The sequence below is a fragment of the Rhinatrema bivittatum genome, chromosome 10, assembly GCF_901001135.1.
Source record: "Rhinatrema bivittatum chromosome 10, aRhiBiv1.1, whole genome shotgun sequence".
In the NCBI taxonomy this organism is placed as follows: Eukaryota; Metazoa; Chordata; class Amphibia; order Gymnophiona; family Rhinatrematidae; genus Rhinatrema; species Rhinatrema bivittatum.
The window spans coordinates 62624263-62650314 of NC_042624.1; the positions used below are offsets into that span (position 1 = coordinate 62624263).

Here is a 26052-nt window from a genome sequence, read left to right on the forward strand (position 1 = left end):
TGCTGTGGAAAATTCCTGTCAGTGTGCAGGTTAATGAGCTTCTTGTGTGCACTTGCTGAAAATATACTGTGAAGAGCCTGATGGAATAACACATTTGAGTTCTCCACTAATCAAGGGATCCAGATGTGTAATTAGGCTCAAACATTCCCAAACGTTTATTCCTCCAACTTTCATAGAAAGAAGGGGGGAGTTTAGAACAAATTTAAACCTACTTTCAGTCCATAAAGTAGCCTTGGGAACTATTTAAGCTGAGGTCATCCCTAGAGTACTGATCTCACTGAAGGGTGGCAGTTGGGAAGTCAGTCAGTCTGGCTTTGATTGATTGAGGGGGCAGAAGGCGTGCCAGACCTTATCTCTTCAGAGACTGCTCTCAAGTGCCAGAAAATCACTGGCATTGAGCACAGAGAGGCCAGGCAGACCATTCTGTGGAAGAGTTTTGTGTGAATGTGAGGGTGTAGCAAAGTGTTTCTGAAACTAGAGTCAAAGGTAAGCAGTAAATTCAGAAAAGTCAGTTACTTGTTAATTTCGGTGATCTCTCCTTTGCTTAAATATTGTACAGCTGTAAGGCTTAAATTAACATTTTCCCAGGTGAGAAAAAATTATAAATAAGAGAAGAATTACCTGTGAAAGGGGTCACGGGCTTTAGATGCCAGATTCCTTAATATTGAAACCTGTGTAATAAATTATAGTGTGGATTTGAGAACCATTCTTAAACTGAGAATAATCCTTGACTTGTAGGAAGAGAATACACAGTTGATGTAGGAAAGAGAGAGAATTTTGACTGTTTGTAACTCTGTGATAGAACAGTGAGAATAAGTTCAGCACAAGAGAGCTGGCAACAGATTTATGTTACTCGCGTGCATTCAGAAGGGGCACTTCCAGACTCCAAGCCGTCCTCATATACTCCACTCTACAGCAGCAGTTCAGGCAAAAATAACTGAGTTTGCCAGATTTGTGAGCAGAAAGGAAAGTGTGTGAGTGAGAGAGTTTATTTCTCTCACATTGATCCCCAAATTTCCTCTGTGCTCTAGTGAGAATAGGGAAATTTAATAATTGTTTTTTTTTTATATACAAAATGAGCTAGCCTTCGTGGACACACATTTAGGGAACTCCTGTCTAGTACATCTTCGGAAGATAAGCGGGGATATAGTACTGAAGGAACACTCTCTATTATTTTAATTAAAGCTTAGATAGGTGAAGAAGCAAGCCAGGAGGCGAAGCTCTCCACACAGACCTTGGAGAAGGAGCTCCACTCAGCTATTTCAACTGCACCCGGTACCAGCATTTCTCCAGCCCAGTGGCTCAACACGGGAAGAGAGGACGGGGTTGCTTTTTGCCAGCTTGTCAGCTAAGTTTTGCCACTCCTCAAAGTCCAGCTAGATTGTACCACTGACAACATTACAGAAAGTGAGAGAGAGCCATATAATAAACAGGGACAGACATAAGTAACTGTGTTAATAAAGTAAAGGAAAAATCGTACATTGCAGGAGAACTCAAGACTCACAAAGACTGGAAAACATTTAAAAGAGCCCAGAGTAACTAAAAACATACAGAGATAGATAAACAATGGCATATACCTTGTCTTAACCTACCTGAAATTCCATCTGAAATCAGTGCTCAGCTGCTCCTGAAAGACAAAAATGTAACACAAAGACTCCTATTTTTTAAAGAAACATTAAGTAGTGTTCTATTTACAGGTAAAGCACCACAGATTATAATAAAACTGTACTTATCTGATTATCTGAAAGAATCAGTTCTCTTAGTAAGGTTTATATTATTACCTATATCAGCAAAGGGAAAAGTGTTAAATGTTGATATTGAAACTGTTAATAGAAATTTATTGATAATTCTGCTTAATTGCATTTAAAACAACATCTAAAGTTATTTTAAATGCAATTGTAATCTATCTAATTATTGCTTTCAAGACTCTGGCTTCCCACTCAGTCCCTGGGAGATTGCTTGGGTGGGTTCAGTCCCTTGTTTCCTTTGAGAAGACCAAGCCGTGAGAAGAGCAACATTTTTCTCTTTCCGTCTTCACGTTGGTGAAGACATCTTACGGTGACTCACTCCCTACCAGCAGAAATCCCATTACTTACTATTGCCACCGTACCACTGAAGCAGGAGAATCATTACCCCAAAGAGTCTGATTGGTTAGACTAAGACCCATGGTTTGTCCGGCTAAGTCCAAAACTTAGCCGGACAAACCGCCTGAATATTGACCTCTATTTTACAATGTTTGGTGTTTCATTTGTGCTGTCAAGTGTTGTGCATTGCTTGGTGCTTATTTTAAAAAAGCGATTCACAAGCTTAATAAAATTAGAATGAAATGGTCTGCAGCGGTTCTCAAAAATCCGTTAGTAGTTCTTTTGGAGCCTGAGGAGTATGAAAAAACCACTTTATTCACCTTTCATCAACTCTGGTACATGTTAGATTATCTCCAGCTCAAAAAACGGCAAGTAACTTTAAACTGAAATTTCACACCTGTTGCACATAAACCTGAAACAGGTAACTTTTTAGTATTTTTAGATTGAAAGTTTTAGGGGGGTTTTAGAAATTTTCAGGCAAATTTTAAAATGAGCGTGCTTGCTCTCGTAAACGCACACATCGGCAATCGAGCGGAGAAACGCTGGAATTTTAAATCATACTCGTGCTCCTGCATGTATGTTTTAAAATACGCCTACCGTGTGTAATTATGCTCCTAATGTTAAGAGGTTACTCGAGCAAACCTACTTCACGTATCTTCCATAAGACTTTGCCGGCTTTAACATGCGTATGTCAGCGGATTTTAAAACATGTTTGTGTGAGGGACATTCCCAGTTTTTACAGTTAGTCCACCAGTTTGCCTGGTCAATATCGAGGTGTTCCAGACTCCTGTGGTTCTTCATCCCGCACCCCTCACCCTGTCCTGTAAGCCCTAAAATATGAGATCTGCAGACTTGCTCCTCACCAGGAACAGGGATAAATTTGCGCGGTTTTAAAGTACGGAGTTACGTGCGTAATGGTTGTCCCTGCCTCAGAATGCCCATGCCCTGCCACTTTTCTGCAGCCTTATTTTTGGCAAGTGCATGGGTATCTGCGTGCGTAAGTCACAGCTTTTAAAATCCACATTGCTCACGCACGGCCCACATGCACGAGTATGTGGGCATTTTTGCGTGAGCAACGCTTTTAAAATAGACCTCATTGTTACGACTGTCACTGCCCGACATCTCCACTCCGCCCTCTGGTGACTCCTCCCGCGGTTGACGGATGTTTGGCTGCCGCGGCATCTGCTGCCGTCCTCTCCGGCGTCCCCGGTCCGGCTTGGGCGCTGCCTCCCGCCATGCTGTCCAGCTGCCTTAGGGCGCGCACGCCGCGCGGCCCTGCTTCAAATACTTTCTTTGGTGCGAACCTCAGGGGCGTCCCCCTGTGATGACGTCACGCATTCCCGGATACAAAAAGCCGACACTACTGCTAGCTAATCGAGTTAGCAACAGGTATTCATACTGGTGAACTCCTTATGGATGGGATTCGCTCTCCGTACCTAGCTATTCTGCCTCTCCATTATTGGACTTACTCTATTTGGGGTACCTGCTCCTCGGGGGCCTCTCTCTTCTCTTTCAGGTCGCTGTCTGTAACCAGGTACTCGCTCCTTGAGGGCCCATGTTCCTGGACTCGCTGCCTGGACTTCACTTCTGCCTGGAAGATACCGCTGCCTACACCATCAGTGAGTTACCATCTACTTCTCTCAGAGCTGTTCCCTGGAACCAGGCACTCGCTCCTCGAGGGCCTGCCTTTACCTCAGCTCCTGTGTTCCCTACCGAGGGAAACCGCTGTGTGAGTACTCAGCCAACGAGGCTCTATTCCAGAACCCTGCATATACTTCATTGTACTCACTATCTCAGTTTCTCTTCACTACAGCACAGCCATGTGGGATCGCTTTTCCAGAGCCCTGAGGGACTACAAGCCCAGCTGGCCTTCATCTCTGCTCACTACTGCCACCTCTGGTGGCTCCTCAATACTGTTAATAAAAGATCTATCTGTGTTGTGTGTCCTAAGCTGAGCCTGACCTGTGGCCCCTCACGGGACTTCCCCCCGTGGGCGTGGTCATCTGCCACAGTGTCCAAGGGTCTACCCAAAACCTTACAAACAATAACAATCTCTTTTTTTTCAGAAGGATCAGAGTATGTTTTGCTCTTTTGATGATCTGCAGGATAAATTTGAATTGGTCAATAAAGACTTTTATGCCTATTTACAGATTAGGCATTTTGTGAAATCAGATTTATCACTTAAAATTGGTTCCATGGATCTGGAGGCTTATGAAGAAATCCTGTTAGGGAAGGCAGGTAAAAGGACATCATGTGCATTGCTGATCAAAGCTATTATAGCGTTAAATACACCAGGAACATTGCAAGATCTAGTTACCAAATGGATACAAAAGTTGGATGTGCCAATCACAATACAAATTGTACAAAAATGTCTTGAGAGCATCAATCAGACCTCTGAGACCATATTGTTAAGAGGGACGCAATTTAAATTACTGTGGCATATGTATGTTTTCCGCTTTTGGTCATTTAAAGCACAGATGTGTAAGTTAGATCTATGTCTAAAATGCGAGGTGATGAAAGGATCTTTATTTCACTGAATCTGGGCTCCCGAATCCAGATATTTTGGAAGGAAGTACTCACCTATCTTGGGAAGCTATGTCAGCTCATAATTCCTATGTCCTCCATGTTATGTCCCTTTGATCATATGGATGAACTCAACATTAATGTTACAAAGAGCCAAGTATTTTTCTTGAAGAAGTCTTTCCTTGTTGCTAAAAGGTCTACACTGGAAAAATGGATATCTTCAGATCGACCTACAATTATACATTGGAAACTATGAATACACAAGTTAACAGTCAAAGAGTATTTGTCAGCTAAGAACTCTACATCAAAAAATATTACTTGTTTCTAGACATTTGGCAAGATTATATTCAATCTTTAAATGTTAGAGCAAGGCGCGCTTTGTTTGGCTTAGCATGAAAAGGTGAAGCTACGAAACTGAGGATGTTACTATCTTTCTCTCTTGGCATGAATCATTAAACTCTTTGGACTGAGAAGCAAGCTATGGACAAGTTAAGTTTTGTTAGTTAATGTCATGGAGGGGGATCAGGCATTGGACAGAGGTGGGGGGTTTGGGAAGAGGGAAACTTGTTCCTTGGCTGTATAATGATAATGTTATGTTTTGTTGAAGGAATATTGAAAATGTAAAATAAAGATGATAAAAACTGAATTTGTGTGCATGCAAATTACTAAAACAAATAGTGATTTTAATATCTATGGATTTGCTTCACATGCATTCAGGATTTAGAATTTCTGTCAAAAAATATTTCTTGATTTAAGATTACATCCTAAGTTTTAAAAAAAAACCCTGGTTCAGAGGCCCTGCTTATCTCAGAAAATCTGAACCCCCCCCCCCCCCCCACTTTATGTGAGTTTTTTAGGCTGAGTCAAACGGAGAATCATGTCGGTTTTGCTACAAAGTGCATTAGCTTCATTATCTGAAACCCTGTCCAAATGAATATATGGGTATCATACTAGGACCCAGGAAACCTGGTCAACACATCTGTCACTAGTGAGCAGTGGGCATAGCTAATCTGTATTTTCAGCCTCTGATAATGCTTATTGCTCTGGCCAATGATTTTTTTTAAGAAATCTCCTTTGCATCTCCTGACTCTGCTGCTCTGTACAGGGTGACTAGGTGCACACAGGCATGTAGGCAACTGGCAGCCATGAAGAAGTTGACACATTTTTGGAAAGAAAGCGCTCACAGAAGCCAGTCCTGCTAGAGATATTGTATTGTGACTGCTTCTTTGTTCCATATTTCAATGCCTATTACTGGCACCTCTGTCTTTTCTGCTTGTGTATGTTTATATGCTATTGAATTGTCAATAGGTTTTACCCGCGTTACGTGCACTTAATGTGGGTAAATGGGTTTTTGAAAATTGCTATGCTAGTATGATACATTTAGATTTTCCTTGGAAAATTTCCCTGACAGTGTTTTTGTGTATAACGAGCAGCATTTTGGATGTGCTTTTGTTACATTACCTCTCTTTTAGTCATTGCCTGGCTAAAATGTAGCTGGAAAAAAAGAAGCGGAGAAGAGGGCATTCTGTGGGCATGGCTAAAATTGATCCGGCCAGCTCCAGATGTGTCTGGCCAGAACAAGTTACCCAGGGAATTTTAGCTGGGTATATTCAGCAGCTAGGTTGCCACTGAATATCAAGGTAAAATTACCCAGGTAGCTGTCCTGCTCACCAGCCCGCTGAATGTCAACATCTTAGTGGCTGTTATACCAATCCATTAAATAAATGCACCCACAATGACATGCTGCTAGCAACAGCGACACCCAACATGTGCATATTTTGGACTTCACAGAAGCCTGCCTCATAGACACATTGACATATATGTGAACAGCTCTATGCAACAACTGCGTACAGTGCAATTATATTTTGTATGAAAAAAATTGGAATAATTAGAATGAAATTTTTCTTTTTCTTTTGCTTTTACCTCTTTGCTGTATCAACAATGAGAGCTGTCTGGAAATTTGCTCATTACTCTTCTCCCATAAGAAAAACAATTGAACTCCGCACAGCAATGCCCTACAGCTGAAGAATCTGAATACATAATCTACACATAACCCTACTTTTCTGCTAACTTTAAATCTGTTCTATAAAGCTATAAAAAGAATGACAAAATAATATCCTATAAAGATTATTAGGTTGCCTTTATACATAAGTGTTTTTTTTTAGTAGTCATTGAAATTCACTAAAAGGAGAGAGAGACCTGGTTTAAATATCCCTATTAATAGAGCCCTTAGCATGGAAAACTCTTGAGCATAGTCAAAGAATCTCCTCCCTATTACAAAGCAGCCTTTCCAGGTTTCTGCCTAAATCAAACAAACCAATAACCTTAAATAACAGTAAAATCAATCACACTAAGTAGGGAAGTGCAGAAGCAATATTTTTGTTTTGGTTCTTTTCGTTTTGGAGCTCATTTTTGGGGGGATTCGGTTCATTAAGTGTCTAATTTTCAAAAGGATTTACACACATAAAACTGGGGTTTTACAAATGTAAATGCGCTTTACTCGTGTAAGCGGGCTTTTGAAAATTTCTACAATATGTGCCATTGAATTATCCATAGGTTTTGCTCACATTGAGTGCACTTAATTCTGGCAAATGGCTTTTTAAAACTGCTACGATAGTATGTCACATTTACTCCTTTGAAAACTCACCTGTTAAGGTTTTTCAGTTTGGTTTGTTTGATGAACTAAAATAAACATTTAAATTTAAAAAGAAAAGGCCTCCCTCTCTCAAAGTCCCTAGCATCCTCTTCCCCCTTCCATGGCGTTGTTGGAAGGGGCAGCAGCGATCCCCAGTGGTTCTTGCCTTGCCGGTTTTTCTTTAAAAATGTTGCCAGTTGGCACCATTTTTAAATCTCTTTATTGTATTTATATTCTGCTTTTTTGGCACTTCAAAACATGTTTAAAGCTTGTTTTATGTCCTTATTACTCTATGGCATGCTACTTACAGCTGTAAAACATGGTGCTTGCTGGCCCTGAAACTGGTGCCATTTTTAGAGGACCTGTAGGGTAGGGAGTGACTGGGGATTGCTTCTGCCCTTTTCATCCTTTGAGCAGCCCTATGGAAGTGTGGGGGCCATGGGATGATGGCTTTTAAAAAATCTCTAGGCAACTATTGGGCAAAAATGTTTGAGTTTTTGAACCCAATTAAAGATTTTTTTTTCATTTGAAATAAACAAAACCCAAACTGGGCATTTTTGGTTTGGCTTGCACATTTGTTTCAGATGAATGCCTTGACCTCTCCAGGCCCCTCTGATTCTACATACATTCACAGCATTAATATTGCGCCAGGCTTTGTCGTGGTTATAAAGGACTAGCATGTGGTAATTTGGTTCAGTTAGTGTTTGGGTCTCAGGCTTGGGCTAGGCCCCTTGATTTGGCTCATCTGCCTCTAGGCCACTGGGCATGGTCAGTGCAGCTTGAGGACTGGAGTGCAGGCCTATAGCCATTCAAAGGCTTCTCCATTGGGTAATCTTAAATTGTATTCTTCTAAATATTCCTGGTTTCCATTGTTTTGTATGGGAGGATTAAGACAGCTCCCTCTTTCTTATCTCAAATTTACCATCTAACAGCTTTCAGAGATTTGCTCTCTGCCATTTCTTTTGTAGATCAAAGTCTGTTGAAGTAGTGGTTATTTTACTTATTTACTTTGTTAAAGTGACAGAATGCAAGAGACTTGTGTAGGGTGAAATGGTCCCCACAAATAAATAGATTGTGACTGAACTGTTATTTGATCTGGTTCCAAAGTTTGTACTGTGATGCCGTTTAACCGGTATTTGGTTCTTGGATTGGTGAAATAAATGTTGTTATACTTTGAGTTAACTGTTGAATAATAGTCATCTAAAATGGTCTGCAGATTAAAAAGATTATTAACTTTTTGAAAAGAACATAATTCTGCAAGCCAATCCTGCTGAGATTTGGACAGAGAGGAACAGGAAGAGAATAGTGGAGTAAACCTGAAAAATAAATGGGACAACTAAATATATTGGAATAGCAGACCTTTGCTAACATGTATGATATTTCTTTGTCTATCCCAGAAAGTTGGCAATGATGCCAGTGCATAACTTGGCGTGAGTAACTGCTTCCAGTTTAGTGCTAATCAGCTCTAAGAATTTCAGCAACCTGCTGCATTTCATCTTGCACTAAGCAACATGTACGCATTTTAGCAAAAGTATCTAAATCAACTGTATTCAGCTGGATTTCTTCAACACAGCAAATTTTAATAAAGCAGAAAAACACAACAGGTCATGCAATTATGTGGGCTTATTGTATACCTCAGGTAGAATTTGGCTGAATGGCTCAAGACACCTGAGAAGTACAGTAATCCTCATGAATGCATGTCCTGGAGTGTCTTATTGCTATGGTGGAATAGCTGCTAATAATAAAACATGGAAAAACTAATTGTACTGCATAGACTAAATGTGAGTTTACTGGATACTGACATGCATATATAATTACCATTATCCAATCATATTGCTATGTTTGTTGGCTGTCTAAGGGTCTAATGGAAATTGTAACACAGGGGTTGAAATTCCAGCATTTTTGTAAGGAAAACTAATTTATACAATGAAGTAACAATGACCCATGGTATTATATCTATCTTCCTTTTTATACATTCCAACATATATAATGTTGGAAAGAATTATGTTAAATAGATCTGTCTGTCCATTTGTCCATCCGTTCATTTATCTGAGAGCAACATATTTCTCCAAAGAAGGATCAAAACGTCACCAAACCTGGCTCACTGGAAGAAAATGTGAATTTCTTGGACAAGCTTGAAAATCAGAAGCTTCAGGTCAATATTTTTGAAGAACAAATTTGCCCAAACAATTCCTATTGATTTACTCTGGAAGACATTCCTGGGAACAATCCCACTCAGATATACCCTGCATATGCTCCCTACCACACACACAGACAGCTGAGATTTATCGGTCTTCGTGTGTCTACGTGTCCACCTTCTCCTCTACCAAATGTAACATTCACCTTGACTTTACATATAGCAATAGGCAGTCCACGTTCCTCTGCTCGAATTTACACCAGAATGGTTGGTGCGAACTGAACTAATTGGTACCTTCTCTGGTATTTTTTCCATGTCTGTGTCTGTCTGCCTGTCTTGCTTTGGGCCAACTAGCATAAGAGGTGGGAGGAAGAGGTGTTCTTTGGGAATGGAGTCGCTCGCTGACATTTCGCTGCTTCTAACTGCCTCCCTTAAGCATCAGGATCCTACCTAAGGCTTCACATGGTCACATGAACAGTCTTGAATAAAATGTTTTATTCTGAAACAGCATAGGCCTCTCTACTTTGTAGCATTGACACAAAGGCTTGAATATGTTGCAACAAGCAGAAAAGTGTATTGAGTCATAAATATGTGTTCAGCATGTAACATAATAACTCGACCGTCCTCTTCTACAAAGCATTCCCAAAGTCATGTCTCTGCATGGTTTTCCTATTTGTTTCGTTTTTGTTTTCTTCAGAACTTTTATTTTAATTTTCTTTTTTTGTTTTTTTTTTTTAACCCCCATGCCCCAGACGGCAGGAGGGCTGAAGTGAATCCTCTTCTGAGGTTTTACCCTTGATGCCCTTCTTTTGTCTGGCAAGGTAGCTGCGATAGCAGCCGCCGCGGTCTTCCTTCCCTCCAGACTGAGCTTGTCTTCTCTGCGCCATGCCCAACCTCCTCCAGCCTTTTTGGATCAGACACACAGATCTGAGACCCCCTATGTATATTGCAGCTTGACCCTTAGGTGCTGGCTCTCCTTCGGCAGTTTTAGTTTCAAAATGTTGCATGCCTTTTAATGGAGCACACTTAAAGGTCTTTCTAGACAATCTGTTTTGAAATTATAAATTTGCTTTAGAGTATTACCAGAACCAGGCCATTTACAGTTTAGAGTTTGTCTGAAAGTGCTATCACATTGTCTGAAGAATCTCTTAAAATATGGAAGGGAATCTCCTAGCAGGGAGCTAGCAACACTTGCTATCTCTGTATCTCCCAGCAGGAGAGCCACTTATCTTGGAAATGGTGTAGAGTTATTGCTAACTATGAGGGAGTCAATAGTCTGTGAACTAGTCGTCACTGCATGGAATGTAGCAGGCACAGGAATATAGACTTTGTTTTGTCAATGATATGATATATGTCAGAGAAATAGAAGAGCGTTGAGACTGCCAAATATGATTTATTAAATAATAAATGATTTTAGATCTCATAATTGAGACTTATGAAAGGTTTACATTTCATGGCTTGGCTTCCTACCCATTTGAACAAGTGAAATTTGTGTGCTGGGGATGAAGAGTCAGTGCCAGGAAATAATTCTCTGCTTTTGTTACTTTGAAATTCTCTCCTGAATATAATCAATGGGCTTGATGTGCTGGGTAGGTGGCAGGGGGCGTTGGAATCATTGTGTGTGTGTAAAAAGGAGGTGAATCCTTCATGAGAATAAAATGAACCTGCTAAAAGGGGAGGATGGGAAAACATGTTATATTTAAATAACTCCCATCGTATTCAGGTAGGCAGGCAGTCTTTAATAGATATGTTGTACCAAAGGCCCATTTAACTGTTATGAACATTTTCTGTCTTCCTTTTCCATTTGACTGCATACCTTCGTGCTAGATGAAATCTCCACTTCTCTATTCTAGATCATTATAAATCATTTGGTCTACGAGTACATTGCTTGTTATCCCGTAGTAATAACAACGAGTAGAAAAATATCTATAATACAAGTGTGAATGTCTTTGCGTATATGTGCATGTACAGATAGTATATTAGGCCTATTGAAGTCCATATTAAACAGTTCAGCGAGTGGAAAGCTGCTCAGATATCTTTAGCTGGGATATTCAGTTGGATTTGCTCAGGTAAGTCTGTCACTGAATATAACCACTTAAAGTTTCTTGTTTAGGCCTGTGATTTCCTCGATGATCCATGCCCACATAAATTTATCAGTACTCTATGGATAAATGTAGGATGTACCCCAGAACACTCCCCCACATCACACTACTCTCTGCTTCTTTTTATCTAAATAATTTTGCCCAGATAAAAAGTTACTCGGATAACATTTCACCAGTCACCAGGATGGGAAATTGAAATCTAGGAGTTTCTCTGAGTAACTTAAGATAGCCCCAGCAAACACTTTTCACTATTGATCTAATTGAAAAAAGGAACAATGTTTTCACAAGCAAGCCATGGCCTTTGAAATGCCTGTAATGCAGCTGATGAGTGGTGCTGGTAATGACTAATGACCACTTCCTTCATCCTTGTGATAGAGTATGTGACAGAGAGCCTCAGACTGCCTTAATGGACCGGCTCCAGCTATCTGGCCCGGTCTACCTTAAGACAGACAGGAAAGGGATCCTCAGATGGGGGCATTTCCCTGAGGTAAGGGATACAAAGGTGAGGCCCTGAGAGAGTTAGAGAGGCCCCAGGGAGAAGAAGGAAGCTGTAATGGAGTGCTGTGCTCTTGTTGAAAATTGTTCTTGCATTGTCAGTCTGCTGAGGTAAGAAGCCATTTTGATTTTGTCTTGCTGAACATTTTGTAATTAAACTGTTGAAAAACAGAACAGACTCCAGCCTGGTCTGTTCTCCGACCTTCTCCTGTCTTAGACCACTCCAAGGGTATCACAATCCTACTGTTTTTTTTTTAAATTTATGCAAATTCATTTTGACCATAAAGGTAATAGGTGAGGGGTTCCTAAACTCATTCCTCAAGGGCTGTGACCCAGTCAAGTTTTTAGGATTGCTGTAATGAATATCCATAAAATCTATCTGCCTGCAACCAGATCTCATGCATATTATTTATGGCAATCCGGAAAACCCGACTGGGTTGCTGCTCTTGAGGACTGAGTTTGGTGACCCTCTGTACTAAGTTAACTACTTTTTCAAGGTTAAATGTGGTTATTCTGTTCATTTTCAAATGGTTGTTACAAACTGAGTTTGGGCCAATGACATGAAGCCTTATTAAATTTGTCTTTTCATTGTGAACACCTGGCTTTCTATGCAAATAACCTATTTATAATTCATTTTCTACTAATGCTGAATATTCTCAGTGACTTCCGACATGTATATAGTGAGAATGTTTTTCAAAATTGTATTGCACATGAATTCATTTTCCTAATATGACTGTCAGAAATATGTAAAATGGAGCAATAAATTAGGTAGTATGGTCTAGTTATGTGTGTATAGATACAGATTTATTTACATATATCTGTGTTTTCTGTTTTATAAGGGCATATATCTGTCATGATCTGTTTTATAAGGGCGTATATCTATTGTGAGGTTTTAGGTGTGATTACATTCTCTATGCAGGCTTCAGAGTGATTCACCAAGAAATGAGTGTGTTTAATTTAAGCTTTATGACTTTTATAAGGCTCTTGAGAACAGGAGGTTTTGAATTTGGAGTGAAAACATGCTAAGTCCCTCTCGCCTTTTTTTTTTTTTTTGCTAATTATAACCCCAAATAATATTTATATGTTCTCTAGTTATTTCTTATAGACTGTTCCACCAGCAACAAGATACTTACATTATTAAAAAGTCTGGAGAGCTGACAGTATATCCCTTTTATCAATGCTACTAAACACTGTTCTCCCTATATATAGCTGTCCTTAGTGCACAAATTGAGCACAGCATACATACTGCTTCTCCCTCCCCTCCCAATGGAGATCAGTCAACATCTCATTATTTTTTCGGCTTCTCATGGTGCCATTATCCTAGGTTCCTGACAAAATGGAATAAATAGGAATGGAATAAAAAGGTATTTTAGTTCCTAATAGCCGTCAATGAGAGGGAAAAGAGAAAGAAAGGCAAAGACATCAAAGATGCAGGGAAAGAAAAGAAAGTGCTGAAGATATTTTTTTCTGGGGCCCTGGCAATTACCTTCTGCTTTTCTTTGGCCTTCCAAACTCCATCGTAACTGGGGCTGGGATTTAGTGCCATGAACTGTTATTCACTTTCCCTTGTTTTGTATCCCTTCCCAACTAGGCCCAGTCATTGTGGTGAAGAGTCCCCAGATTGGGCCCTAAGTTCAACCACTAGTTATTGCTATGGCCTGATGATTTGGACTTCTTCCCTCCTCCCCCTCACCCCAGTGGCTGTGAGTGCTGCCTCAACAGCACTGCCACCGCCAGCTGGCCCAGGGAGTGGAAAATGATCTGACTTGGAAATCAAATCAAGATGCTTTGCATGGCAGTGCGAAAAATGGCCGCTGATCTACCGGCCTGTCCCTAAGGTACTTCTAAAATAGGAAAAACTGAAGTAGCATGGTGCATGGAAAGGCGATAAGAAACTTATTTCAAAAAGGATAATGTAATGAAATAAGACGTGCAGACCCACAGTGTGGCAGTTGAGGTGCAAGATTTACTTTCTTGGAAATGAAAGAACTGTAAGATTGCATCTTGAAATCTGTCAATTGTGGTAAATGGGAGTGTGTCCATGAATTTAATTGATAAAATGACCAAGACAAATATTTTGAAGTGGATAGACAATGGAGTTAATGAGCAAGTTTGAAAAAACGTACCCCATGCAGTATACAAAATTTACAAAGGCATTCTTTATATTATAGAAACATAGAAATGACGGCAGAAGAAGACCAAACGGCCCATCCAGTCTGCCCAGCAAGTTTCGCACTTTTTTTTTCTCATACTTATCCGTTACTCTTGGCTCTTAGTAACCTTTTGGTTCTATTTCCCTTCCACCCCCACTATTAATTAATTAATTATTAATATTGAGAAGAAATTTCCAAAATGTGATTGTGTGTATGTGTTTGGGGAGCTTGTGTTTGTGGGCGTGAATGAGAGTGAAACTCTCTGTATGTGCGTGAGAGAAAGCTCAGTTTTGTGTGTGTATGACTGGCAAGAGTTGTGGATGGTTCTTTGTGTGAGAGGAAGGCCGTTCCTGTGTGTGCACAGGGAAAAAAAAAGTTGTGGGTGTATATATTTGAAGAGAGTTTGAATTTACATGTGTCTGTATGTATGTGTATGTTTGTGACAGTGATTCTGCTGTTTGTGTGGGTATTTTTGTGTATATAAATTAGAAGATGTCTGTGTATATTGTCATATTGGCGGGTGCATTAAAAAGGAAATGTGGGAGACCAGACTGCTGGGTCCCTCTTCCGGGACCGGACCAACTCCCCGCCCCTGCTGATGTGAGTGGGAGGAGCCGCGAGCAACAAAAACGCCGCGGTGGTGTCAAGGAGAGCCGGAGACCAGACTGCTGGGTCCCTCTTCCGGGACCGGACCAACTCCCCGCCCCTGCTGATGTGAGTGGGAGGAGCCGCGAGCAACAAAAACGCCGCGGCGGCGTCAAGGAGAGCCGGAGACCAGACTGCTGGGCCCCTCTTCCGGGACCAGACCAACTCCCCGCCCCTGCTGATGTGAGTGGGAGGAGCCGCAAGCAACAAAAACGCCGCAGTGGCGTCAAGGAGAGCCGGAGACCAGACTGCTGGGTCCCTCTTCTGGGACCGGACCAACTCCCCGCCCCTGCTGATGTGAGTGGGAGGAGCCGCGAGCAACAAAAACGCCGCGGCGGCGTCAAGGAGAGCCGGAGACCAGACTGCTGGGCCCCTCTTCCGGGACCAGACCAACTCCCCGCCCCTGCTGATGTGAGTGGGAGGAGCCGCGAGCAACAAAAACGCCGCAGTGGCGTCAAGGAGAGCCGGAGACCAGACTGCTGGGTCCCTCTTCCGGGACCGGACCAACTCCCCGCCCCTACTGATGTGAGTGGGAGGAGCCGCGAGCAACAAAAACGCCGCGGCTGCGGCGCATCACCACCACCGGCGTGTCACCAAAGCCGTGCGCACCCAAGGGGTGCGCACGGCTTTGTCCGGCTTAGTCCGGATTAAGACGGATAGAGGAAGAAGCCCTTTGTTTGATTCTCCACAACTGAGATCATTGGAAAACAGGTACTCCTTAAAGCGTCTATTGTGCTGGTTAGATTTTGTTGCTTATAGTTTAATATGCCTGCCAAAAGGAAAGGGAAGGTAAGGGTGTTTCCCTCAGAACCCCTGCCTCCCCTTTTACAACTAGAAATAGACCGCTTTATGACACAGTTTAAAAAAGAGGACCCCGAGGAATCCTTTGGAGGCCTCTTGGAAGGAGAACAAGCGGCCTCCCAGGAAGAGGCTTCCCTCAGTCCTATCTACCGTCCGTCTCCCTTCCAACGAGGAACAGGTGGAGGAACTGAATCTTTGCCCACCGATGAGGAGGTGCAAAAGATTGCATCTGGGGGAGTAACCCCCGCCTTGATATCGGGAAGGGAAGGAGTTGAGGATGTTCCTCTTGAAACAGGGGAACCCTCATCATCCCCTATAGGTCCACAACAATGATCTCCCCAACCCGAGAATGCCATGGAAGTAAGGCCATTAACAACAAGGCCAGAGACAGTTACATTGGGAGCCATCTGGGACTTGGTAAGTGGTTTGAATGCCACTGTGAATAGGTTGGAAGGGAAACTTGATAATGTTGCTTCTAATTTACAACAACAGGTTTCTACTATGCAGAATTAAGTAATTGGTCTTACTACTAGAGTTGATGAAATAGAACGAAAGATAGAAGTGGTTAACTCTGTGAACAATAAGCTTATTAGTGATTATTTAATATGTTCCAAACGTTTAGAATATCTTGAAAATAATGTTAGACATTTAAATGTTAGGATTGTTAATTTCCCCAAAATTGTAGGTGAAACTGCATTTTCATCTTTAAAGAGATTTTTGTCTGAGATACTTGGTTTTTCTGAAAATGAAATTCCCTCTGTTAATTCATGTTTCTTTGTTAAAAAGAGATCTTCTGATCTAGTAGTGACTATTCCAGAAAACCTTACTGGTTTTCTGGAAGACTCGACTTTACAGGTTCTTGACAGGAATACTTTAATTGTATCATTAGTAACCACTGGGGATATTACCAAATTAATGAAGCACTACTTTCAAAAATTTCCGATTTCTTATATGGGACAAGATGTAAAAATTTTCCCAGATCTTGCACATCTACTCGTAGTAAGCGAAGAGAATTCCTGGCATTAAAACCCAGAGTTTTAACTTTGGGTTTTTCTTTTCTCTTGAAATATCCATGCAGATGTTTAATTAAGAGGTAATGAATCCTTTTGTTTTAATTTGGTGGAACAACTGACCCAATTCATAGTTGCTAGAGAACCAATTACCTCTTCCCCAGTGGTAACCTAGGTGTCAGGCAATATAAATAAATAACTGTGATAATGTACCTAATTCTGTAAGATAATTTCAGGTTAAAATTTCTCCATATATCTTTTCCATTGATTCTCAGACTTAGTATTTATACTCCTGATGAAAAATTTAACCTAATAATGATGGTAGTTCAACATAAGTATATTTGAAATGTTTATTTTCCATTTGTTTTATTTGATTTCTTTATTATGTTGAAGTTGAAGAGATTGAATTTCAAATGTTGTATTTGAAATGAATGATATTTGAAGTGATTATTTGTAACAATATAATAAATAATTAATTAAAAAGGAAATGTGTACGTGTATGAAGAAAGGAGGCAGTGTGTGTCTAAGAAATGGAATGTGTCTGTATGTGTATATGTCCTTGCTGATTTCTGTCCATGTGCTTTTTCAACTTACACATACAACTTTCCATTGCTGGTCAGTTTATATGTATCACGTAGATGGAAAGTGTGAGCTTATGTGGGAATGGATGCTGTATTGCTGCATCTGATATAGCTGACACACAGGCCTATTTTGCAATTGCCAATGCCATGGAACGTATAAGCATAATTTTCCTAGAAATGGAAAGTTGTGTACATAAGATGAAAAAGGACAAAGACAGAAACTGGTGTCAACAGAGAAGGTATTTTCCACCACTTTCTGTAAATAACACCTAAAGAGTGGGGTGATGTCAGTGTGAATTTGGACTTGCAATATGTCAGACTGGCAGCAGGGTTCTGCACCCAGGGTGTCAACAGGAAGGCGAAGTAAAAAGAATATCAAAAATCAAATCCTGCTTTGGGCAAGGGTAAGTACTGACAATTTGGAGGTGTCATGAAAGAGACAGAGGTTCAAGCACAGCTGAATTTTTAGCAGTAGAATAAAAAGGTGGAGTGCGGAAAGCAATCAAAACAGACAAGGTGATGGAAAAAGCAGGACAATATGAAAACTGTCTTTAAACTCTTGTCGGGCAACTGTCTTTAAACTCTTGACTGACCAACCAGACAGGCACAGCATCAAGTCAGAACATGGAAAAATGTGTAGCCAGGCCCCCATTTTGGTTTCTCTCACGGGTCAATCAGCTCCTTCTGTCCTCCAGTCAAGCCAGCTTGTTGTCCTCGTCTGATTGACAATTGACCAGGTCAGCCATCAAAAACCCACACCATGGCATTTCCAAATGATCTGGCTGGTGCTCAGTCACTGTAAGGCTATGGCAAGCAGAACAGATATCCCCTATTCCTCATGGTGGGGCGGAGTCTTCCTCTGTCCACAAAAGTTAGATTGCACTGAGTGGCTGCAGAGTGATGACACTCTGCCATACCTGTGCATCACATCCTTCTTCTTGGTTTATTGGCACAAAAATGCCATCTTCTTCCTCCTGTGGTGGGAATCGGCCATCTTGGTCCAGTGCCGCACTAAGTCAAAGAATATTATAAATCCACACAAGTCACATAGAAAACTGGGGATTTCTTTTTCCACAGAGTCAAAAATATCTGCGCCAGTGGATCCCTATCAGGTGCCAATGTATGAAGCCAGTCCCCCATTTTGGTGATTTATCCTATACTATGGGTGCTACAGGTCCAGGTTTAAGTCCAGGCGGAGAAGACTACTTCTCTTCTGGGGCCCCTGTGGCTGTCTATCTCAACCTCAATGATCATTTCACACTATCTCAAATAGTTCCAGAAGGTTCCAAATAGCGAAAAATAAGAGCAGGGAAACCAAAATTATCACCACAGAGAGAAACCAGGAATCACAAAAGGGTCCATCCATCTCCCCTATTAAGTCCACATGGGAAACACTCAAAGAAAACACTGGAGTCCGTAGTTGGTGTTCAACTAAAAGATAATCTTTACTATAACTTAAAGTAGAGGATCCAAATCAAGATGACAAAAATAAGAATCGGCATATATCCAATGATCAATAAAAAAACAAATGGTTTCTCCATCTATCCTTAATCTGCTCACTTCTTTTCTTGTTCTTGCACCTTCATCCTGATTGAAAATATCCTCACTAGTGAGAGTGGGATAACTTGTGTGTGTGCCTGTGAAAAAGAGAGAGAGAGATTGGGAGCCTGCTTGTGTGTGTACCTGTGAAAAAGAGAGAGAGAGATTGGGAGCCTGCTTGTGTGTGTGCCTGTGAAAAAGAGAGAGAGAGAGATTGGGAGCCTGCTTGTGTGTGTGCCTGTGAAAAAGAGAGAGAGAGAGATTGGGAGCCTGCTTGTGTGTGTGCCTGTGAAAAAGAGAGAGAGAGAGATTGGGAGCCTGCTTGTGTGTGTGCCTGTGAAAAAGAGAGAGAGAGAGATTGGGAGCCTGCTTATGTGTGTATCTGTGATTGAGAGAGACTGGGAGCCTGCTTGCGTGTGTGCCTGTGAAAAAGAGAGAGAGAGATTGGGAGCCTGCTTGTGTGTGTATCTGTGAATGAAAGAGACTGGGAGTCTGCTTGTGTGTCTGCCTGTGAAAAAAAGAGATTGGGAACTTGCTTGTTTGTATGTCTGTGAAAAGAGAGTCTACAATCTCAGGGTAACAGGAAATGAAAGGATTCCAGGTATGGGAAGGGGGGGGGGGGGGGAAATTTTTTTTAAAACCCATATTAGTTTTAATTATTGGGTGATTGATATGTCTGCTGTTAAATATTTGATTGATTTGGGGGAAATGTTTAAAGGATTTTTTAAAATCCTTATTCTTATTTATTAGGTGGTATTTTATTTGACATCTCTTTTGAAATATGTTTTTCATTAGTATGATTTCCTCACTGTTATGAATGATTTATATTGCTTGACTTTGTTTTATGAGGAAAGGTGATATGTTTGTGTTTGATTTATTGAAATGATCACTGAGATTGTGATCTACAGCACCAGGGGCCCCGGAAGAGAAGTCTTCCTCCCCATCCAGACTTGAACCTGGACCTGTGGCACCCCTAGTATAGGACAAAGCATCGAAATGGGGGACCAGCTACACATATGTCAGAAATTAGAGAATAGAAAAATAAATGCAGGACTGTCACCTTGCTTGCATTAAATCTTAAGTGCCAAATTCTTGACCACTCCTCTAGTTTTCTTTAATCATTCCTCATTTTACTTACTCCATTTGGAGTATCCTACCCTGTTATAGATCTTTGTACCATCAACAAAGTAATACATCTTTTCTAACAATTCTATATCAATATCACGTACCCTTAACCGGGACTGATTCTTGAGGCACTCCACTATAACCTTCCTTTTTACTCAAGTAAACTCCATTCATTTTTACCCTCTGTTGCTTATTACTCATTTTGGTTTCTAACCCAGTTGACCAACTTCTAGTTTGCACCACATTACTGGCCTCTTGTGAGTAACTATGTCACAAGCTGCTTTAAAATCTAAATCTCTCACTCCTCGTTTAATTCTTCGGACACCCTGTGAAAACAAATGATAAAATTAGTTTTATATGAGTTTCCTGTGGTAAAACCATGCTGCTTTAAATCCTGTAACTTGCTTGAGTCAAGATATTCCACCATCTTCTCCTTTAATAGTGACTCCATAAATTTATCCATTAAGGTCAGACTGAGAAGGATGTAATTACCAAATTTCTGTGGTCCTACTTTTATTAAAAGGGAGGGCATTTCCAGTTCTCTGGAACCATTCTGGTCTTCAACAGTGGAGCTGAGAGAACCTCTGTAAGCTCTTTTAATATCCTGGGATGTATCCCGTCTGGTCCCCTTTGCCTTGTATATTTTCACTGTTGTAAGTTCCAAGCAAAATATCTTCTGTGAATACTGGAGAGGCATCTACATCCTGCTATCTGCCTTTTCTAACTCTTCCTTCAGTGAATACTAAACAAAAATATTTGGTATTTCTGCTTTTTTTTTCCTTTTCATGATTAATTGGTGCCTTTTCCTGATCGGAGAGTTTTCATGTAGGGAAAAGAATATACAGGAAAAGAATAACAAAAAAAGAACCGAACTCACAATCCTTTGGAAAGAATAAAAAATGCTTCTATGTTTACTAATGAGGATGTTGGGGAGATACCGGTTCCAGAGATGGTTTTCAAGGGTATTGAGTCAGATGAACTGAACGAAATCACTGTGAACCTGGAAGATGTAGTAGGCCAAATTGATGAACTTAAGAGTAGCAAATCACCTGGACTGGATGGTATGCACCCCAGGGTTCTGATGGAATTCAAAAATGAAATTTTAGCTCTATTAGTTAAAATTTGTAACCTATCATTAAAATCATCCATTAAACCTGAAGACTGGAGGGTGGCCAATGTAACTCCAATTTTTATTAAAGGGCTCTAGGGGCAATCCGAGAAACTATAGACCAGTGAGCCTGACTTCAGTGCTGGGAAAAATAGTGGAAACTATTCTAAAGATCAAAATCACAAAGCATATACAAAGACATGGTTTAATGGAACACAGTCAATATGGATTTACTCAAGGGAAGTCTTGCATTACAAATCTGCTTCATTTTTTAATTTTTATTTATTTACTGATTTTGTATACCATAATTCGGTGAAGCCATCAAAACGGTTTACAAGATGTTAAATGAAATATATAATATGCAATACATAAGAACATAAATACAATGCGTGATAAAAAAGGGGTTAATAAACATGTGGATAAAGGTGAACCAGTAGATGTAGTCTATCAGGATTTTCAGAAGGCATTTGACAAAGTCCCTCATGAGAGGCCTTTAAGAAAACTAAAAAGTCATGGAATAGGAGGTAATGTCCTTTCATAGATTACAAACTGGTTAAAAGACAGGAAACAGAAAATGGGATTAAATGGTTAATTTTCTCAGTGGAAAAGGGTAAACAGTGGAGTGCCTCAGGGATCTGTCTTTGGATCGGTGCTTTTCAATATATTTATAAATGATCTGGAAATGAACGCGATGAGTGAGGTATTCAAATTTGCAGATGATACAAAATTATTCAGATTAGTTAAATCACAAGTGGATTGTGATAAATTGCAGGAGGACCTTGTGAAACTGGAAGATTGGGCATCCAAATGGCAGATAAAATTTAATGTGGACAAGTGCAAGGTGATACATATAGGGAAAAATAACCCTTGCTGTTGTTACACGATGTTAGGCTCCACATTAGGAGTTACCGTCCAGGAAAGAGATCCAGATGTCCTAGTGGATAATACATTGAAATTGTCAGCTCAATGTGCTGTGGGGATCAAAAAAGCAAACAGAATGTTAGAAATTATTAGGAAGTGAATGGTGAATAAAACAGAAAATGTCATAATGTCTCTGTATCGCTCCATGGTGAGACAGCACCTTGAGTACTGTGTACAATTCTGGTCACCGCATCTCAAAAAAGATATAATTGTACTGGAGAAGGTACAGAGAAGGGCGACCAAAATGATAAAGGGGATGTATCAGCTCCTCTATGAAGAAAGGCTAAAGAGGTTAGGGCTGTTTAGCTTGGAGAAGGGATATGATAGAGGTCTTTAAAAGCATGAGAAGTCTAGAACAGGTAAATGTGAATTGGTTATTTACTCTTTCGAATAATAGAAGGACTAGGGGGTACTCCATGAAGTTATTAAGTAGCACATTTAAAACTAATTGGAGAAAATTCTTTTTCACTCAATGCACAATTAAACTCTGGAATTTGTTGCCAGAGGATATGGTTAGTGCAGTTAGAGTAGCTGGGTTTAAAAAAGATTTGGATAAGTTCTTGGAGAAGTTCATTAACTGCTATTAATCAAGTTAACTTAGGGAATGGCCTCTGCTACTACTGGCATCAGTAGCATGGGATATACTTAGTTTTTAGGTACTTGTCAGGTACTTGTAGCCTGGATTGGCCACTGTTGGAAACAAGATGCTGGGCTTGATGGATCCTTGGTCTGACCCAGTATGGCAATTTCTTATGTTCTTATGATGATCCATCTAGTCAAATGTTGCAGATGTATCTATATGAGAGCAAAAATGAAAGAAAGTCAAAAAGCCGCAGTGTGAAAAATGAAAGACATGGTCTATAGCTGAAAAAGTGATCTCAAGGATCCTGACTGATGGGAACACAGGTGATTGCAGAAGTCAGCAAGCTGAGCAAGGAGACCGAGCACCCCATGAGTTGTGCTATGCAGGAGAGGAGAGAGAAGGGCTAATGGCCTGAGAGATCACCGTGGTTCAGGGAAGGCTGGCAGCTTCAGAATTGGAAAGAGAGAGGATTTAACAGAAATGGGGATGAAAGGGAGAAGGAAATTTTGAGAGATTGGGGGCTGCTGGATCATTTGTAGGACACACACAGAATGAGCAGATAATGGTGAGGATGCTGAAGGGAAATGAGGATAACCGAACAGCGCGACAGAGGAAAAGAGGAATTGATTGTGGACATTTTAATGTCTGATATTCAAAAAGCTTTGTCTGGGTAACTTTTGGAGTGCAAGAATCTTACTGGTCTAAACCTGGGCTTAAAATTAAATATTTCTTTCCATTGCAGAACCATCCCACGATTTTGTGCAATGCAGGATAATGGGCAGTCTAAACTCATCTGAGGCCCAGTGCTGAAAATCATACAGGTGGGTGAATTCACAAAGAATCTATTTTCAGTCCGTGCGTTTTCAATAAATGTGGGTTAATGCAGGGTCAGATCTAAGATTCTGGTGCCCATAGCAGGACCAGAAATCAAGGGGGAGAGGGGAGGAGGGCAGAGTGCCATGGTGGTAACCCTCTAAAGCAGCACCAGTGCCCAGGCTTCAAGCAATGGGGAACAGGCTCCTCTCTAGCACCTTGAAAATCTGGTGCTCTAGGCAATTACCTATGTTGCCTGTGCCTAAATCTGGTCCAGGGTGAATGATATAACGTCTAAGAGCCAAGTAGGGGATGTGTGAACTTTGCTAGCATAGCCTGCTATACCATTACCTGCTGCTATCTCATTTCATTCCACTGCCTTTGAGACAGAGATTGCCAAGCATGTCATGGGTGATATCAACCATGCCATGTGCTGTATGTTGCAACTGTTGTCAAGAAGGAGTAGTCCTCTACTTGGAAAATATCAGAGATCACAAATCTCATTTTAATATGACTTAAGTGTGTGACTGGAGGGGATAACTCAGCGATCTGTAACATCTCTATGAAGCGATTGGAATCTGATAATGATTGCAGAGCATAGAATTTTGTTGTGAGATGTTTTAAAGGAATTGGTGTAAGTTTGATGTTTTAAATATTTGTTTGTATTTTTGTTTGAGTGAAAGGTTGTGCACCGCCTAGAACATGTTTTATAATTGTTGTATATAAACCCTTAAAATAATAAAATAAATACATAGATCTCTATGAATCCAGAGTTGTCAAGTTCAGATCCTGTTATGTTTGACTTGGCCTCTTATCCTTCTGAGGGAGACACAAAAAAAGTACCCACTGTAACTGTACAAATAATAACTTTATTATAACTTTTCGGTATCACTGCAAACGCTTTTCATAAAATTACCAAAATTAAAATACAATAACATGGGCAGGGAGGGGACACCTCGGCATTCTCCCCTCATTCCCCTAAATACACAGACACCAATATTAGGTAACAAAAGGCCGCAGTTTGTGGAAAGATACAAAACCAGAGTTTGAACAAACACATGAGCACCCCCTCCATAATTTCAACCCCCCCCTCCCCATTTGTACAGCCTTATGACAACTCACCACCTTGTCCCAGTGATGTCAAACACTCCCTCCCCAACATCTCAACAGTAGTCCTGTGCCGCTCCCCCCTCCCCCACTGCCACCAGGTCCTACCTGCCACGTCCCAACAGGATAGGACCTCCAGCCGATCAGTGACCACACTGCCCACCAGCGGCTTCAAGCAGTACCGCTCCCTCCCCAGCTGCCATCCCACCAGACAGAAAACTTTTGTAATTTGCACATTGGAATGACTGAGGCTCAGGTTTACCACCACCATCTGCGGCATAAACCAATTACCACTTTACAGTTACAAATCCGACAGTGCCCCAGGAAGGGAGGGTGGGAGAAAATCCCGTGCCAAACGCCGGCACGAGGAAACTGAGAGGATTCCCGCCAGAGCAGGCAAGCCAAGCCGCTGCCTCTCATCCAGCAACCACCACGGCTTGGCCAATCAGGGAATTCCTAACTCTTTTAAACTAGCCACCCCTCGCCCATTCCCTCCTCCCCCAGGACCTAGCAACCAAATGCACCCCTAACCTGCAGAAGGTGAGGCCATGTTAACGACGGCAGGGTGGACCTAGCTCCCCAGCCTTCTACATAGTAAAACAACCCAAGAAGATGCAAATGATTGCAGTTGTGTGGTGTGTTCCCAGCCTCAGTTATAGATACCTTCTTCACTTGGGAGTAGACATCTGGCAAGCTGCCACATGTGGTTTGACTTTCTTCCTTCTTATAGTGCACTTGGTTGTATGTTCTTGAGGAAAACTAACTATGTGCACATTGGACAAAATACAGTATAGCCAAAATATTTACTCTGTATCTGCCAGCCACAAGTATCTATTGAAGACTAACCACCTGTTCGGTTTTTAATGGCTTTGCTTTATTTTGAAATGATCTGTTCTGTTTATAATAGAAACGTCTTTCAGTTTGTTCCTGTTTGAGTATCATTTTCCATAGTGAGTTGGAGGAGAGTGGAAGAGAACAGAGAGAGACAGCTGATGGGAGTGGTGAAGAAAACGTTCAAGGCTAGTGGGTGCAGGAAGGGGCATCGTAACTGAAGCGGGTGCAGTCAGATGACATCCGGTTACAAAGGACAGGCCAAGCCAGCCCATAATTAGTCCAATGCTGTAATTCATCCATACAGAGAGGCAGACCCAGGACTGAGCCAACTGATCTCTTATGATCTTGAGTCATTTTGTAGTTCTACAAGAGGGACAAGGGGGATTGCCTGCATGTGAGGTGCTTAAACCATGGCCACCTAAGGTACTACCTGGCCTGCAGAGGTATGACAGAGGGGCTTAGGTAGCCATGCTAGGGTGTGTCTGTGGCCAAGAGACTTTATTAGAGTGTCTCCTGTGAGCAGTCTGTGTGAGATTGTGAGAGCTTGCATGCCAGAGACCATGAGAGGGAAATGTTAAGCATTTGTTCCCTGAAGAGACCTTGTGCATTTGCATCTGAGGGAAGCCCTCTGTGTGAATTACACTATTTATTTACGTATTTATATACGTCTTTTAATCATTTCTGCAAACCAGCTCGAAGTCTTAGGTGCCTCAGGTACGGTCCAGGGAGGCTCAGCCAAACTTTATCCCCAAGCTGCGCTGTCGCTCTCTCTCACCAAGCCCGCAGCCGGGCAGGCACCCTGAGAGGTGCCTGAAGGGAAAACTGGCAAACCCATCCAAGCTATACTGCCTGACCT

General features: G+C 41.2%; 1 protein-coding gene across 10 annotated transcripts in view; it reads left to right on the top strand.

Annotated features, from left to right (window-relative positions):
• The first annotated feature begins 23180 nt into the window (after nucleotides 1-23180).
• The window catches only part of CACNA1E (calcium voltage-gated channel subunit alpha1 E), a 735423-nt gene continuing 732551 nt past the window's right edge, over nucleotides 23181-26052 (top strand). For 9 of the 10 annotated variants that reach the window (XR_003858904.1, XR_003858905.1, XM_029617785.1 and 6 more), the window contains exon 1: nucleotides 23181-23263. The gene's annotated coding sequence lies outside the window, so the exon portion shown is untranslated. The remainder of the gene's footprint in view (nucleotides 23264-26052) is intronic. The other variant, XM_029617784.1, reaches the window with a different exon arrangement.